Below are 3,353 nucleotides of genomic sequence, written 5' to 3'. Positions count from 1 at the left end.
AAGTATCAAGACATTTCCACACATCATCAGCAGACTGTAACCATTATCAAACAGAGCAAGTAATGGACTAAGTCATATTGGACCCTTTTTCCTGAGCATGTCCCACTGCTTTTCCTCAAACTAACATATACACGACTGTGTAGTAACTAACTCGCGTATATACGCGACTTCCCTTTATGAAACTTGCGTATGAGATTTAGGACACTAAAGTTTTACACTTTCAGCTCCCCCTGAGTCTGTTATGTCTGTATATGGTGTTGTGCCACATCTTTCTGACTGTACTTCCTTCTTCTTCCATATCTTCAAGTGTGATAATGTTTTCTCCTTTTGGTGTGGTGCCCATACCTTGTTCCTGCATTCCTTTGCTATATGTCCAAGCTTGTTACATGCATAACATCTCATATGTTTCATATTCCTCCTGTAGCAATCAGCAGCTTTGTGACCAAACATATTGCAAGAAAAACAATATCCATTAAAGTACCTGGAATGTGATGATCTTTCTATATGATGGTCTTGAACCACTCTTCTTCTACATTTGGCTGCAACATGTCCAAGTTTATGACATACATAACATTCAACATTATTCACCAGAGGAGTAAAAGATTTTCTTTGAAGAGTTTCTTTCCTTGGTTCCTTGTTGAGCATTTCAGATATTGCATTAGATTCCCTTGTCTTACTTTGTGAACTAGATTCTTCTTCAACAGATTCATGAAAACGAAGACCAGCTTTGATAGCAGGAGATCTTTGACTACTAAGAATATCATCCAAGATCTTAGTACTATCTTGAAATTGTAAGAGCTTATCGTTTTCTTCTAATTTATCTTTTAGAATATTTACCTCAACCTGATGTTGCTCTTCCTTTTCAAGATACTGCTTCTTCATGTTTTCTTCAACGTTTCTTCCTTCTTCCAACTGATGTCTTAGATCAAGAACTTCATTTACTTGTTTTTCATGAGCTTGGATTAGTTCTTTATTCTGCTTCTTTGATTCTTCAAGATCTTCCTTTAGCGAAAGGATCGTAGCTTCAAGCCTTTCATAGTAACTGGATCTATCTCTGAGTTTCTTGATTGTTGTGCTTCTTTCATTTACTTCATTTCTTAATGATGTCACTTCATCCTGCAACTTTTGATATTTTTCTTTGAATAGCTTCCTTACCTTATTACCTTCCTCTAGTTGAGCTTTTAGTTTGGTAGCTACTTCTTTGAAAGCACATTCCCTTTTGTTCAATAGATCTTGTTGATCTCTAATTTTTTCTATTAGCCTTTTAAATTATGCCTCTATTTGATATCTTTCTTGCTCACCCATAAGAGAAAATTCAGTGGTTTCACTATCGCTTTCATCATCTTCAAATGGATAAATAGATGTATCACTAGAGGATAACAAATTCATACCTGATAAATCTTCATCTTGAAGTGATTCTGAGTCTGAAGTGCTTCTTCCACATATTCCCCAATCGATGCTCCCACTGTCCTAGTCTTTCTGAGATGTCTTATTAAGCTTCTTTCCCATTGTTCCACGGATCTCCTTCAAGCGATCAAGCTTCTACCAAAGGACCTGCTCTGATACCAATTGTTGGAAATAATACTGAGAGGGGGGTGTGAATCAGTATTATCAAATCAATAAAACTTTTTCATTTCCATACTTAGATACATATACGCTACTTCAGTTAATAGAACCCGTGTGTATACGCAACTGTGTCTAATGCAACTAGCGTACATCCAGAATACTTATGATTTAGTTAATCCATTAAATGTTGATCTTTAGTTAGTGCATCAGAACTTCATTATCCATATGAACAGTAAGCAAGTGCAGAAAAACAGAACATATCATCACACACAAGAAGCACACATGAACAACATGATATAAGGTGGAAACCCAATGTGGGTGAAAACCACCTGCTGCAATAAGTCTCTATCTTCTTTCAATTAGAAACTTCTTTTTACAATGATTCTGTACTGGTGCAGTCCTTTACCAGTACGCAGGCTACAACCTGCAGAGGGCTACAACCCTCTCTCGTTTTTTAGACTCTCCTGGATGGGAGCTACAACCCCCTTAGCTCTTGTACTAGCTGATCCATTTACTAGTACGTAGGTGTCTGCCTACTGAATGCTCCAATCTTCACTTGTTCTCCAACTGCTACTTGAAGGGAGCTACCACCCCTTTAGCTCTTTTACTAGCTGATGTACTAGTACGTAGGCGCCGGCCTACAATCTCCTCCCCTTTAGCTGATGTACTAGTACGTAGGCGCCGGCCTACAGTCTCCTTTCATCCTCCAAGGACTACATTTCATACATTTTCAGACTAGATACTCCTGAAGCACAACACTATAATCTGAAGGCCACGTTTCATCCAATTTTCATACTGGACCCATAAATATCATTGAAGCACGCAATCAATCAATACTAGCATCATCAATCTCTGAATCACTGAAACATTGAAACCCTATCAACAACACAATCACCAAAACACAGAGCAGACAACAGAACTCTGCAATAACAATCAGACCCAACTGCAACTTCAAATATCATACTTCAGAATGTATACGCTACTATGACGAACCAAACCCGCATACATACGCGCTTTCACTAAAGCCAACCCGCCTACATATCTACACATATTTTCTCATAACTTTGGAGATGTTCCAGACATTAGTCATACCCATAACATGTACAAAACATTACATGCGTCAGTATACAGATCTAGAAAAAACAAGATCAGACCATATAGAGATGATTCATTCCAAGCCATTAGATCCCGATCTATCCTTTGATCTTGTTCTCCATCAACCGGCGAGATTCCTCCTTAGCTCAGATCAAGCAATGCATCATCACCCATATCCTGCATACTGGATCTCCTCTTCATCAGATATTCAATACTTTTTCCATGCCCTTGCCTAATGATCTTCTTTTCCTTTTATAGTCTTAGGCCTTACTCAATACCATGGTCCAAAATCCTAACAAATCAATACCATGGACCCAATACTTGGTATCAACACTTCTGACGAGATACCATGGTCCAAAACCATAGGTTCAAGTACCAAGGACTAAATACCACGAACCAAAAGTAAGTTCTCCCACATGTACGCGCCTTTCTGTGCATGAATGTGTGTGCATATGCATACGCGACTTTGGAATGTCTAACCCGCGTGTATACGCAGCTTTGTCACGATGAACCTGCGTATATACTTTTCTCTTCATTCTTGTAGTCTGATCATCAATTCCTTGCTACTGACCTTCTGCACTATGATCTATCATCTGTGTGATTTGCCATCAAGGACAACACTTGTCTCATAATGCCAACATTTTGGTTGTTTCACAGAATTAGTCAAATGTAAAATATGAAATTGGGTGAGA

This window comes from Pinus tabuliformis, chromosome 6 (assembly GCF_031772625.1).
Source record: "Pinus tabuliformis cultivar Carrire ecotype Pingquan chromosome 6, CPIR1, whole genome shotgun sequence".
Classification (NCBI taxonomy): Eukaryota; Viridiplantae; Streptophyta; class Pinopsida; order Pinales; family Pinaceae; genus Pinus; species Pinus tabuliformis.
Note: the sequence above shows the minus strand (reverse complement) of the source record.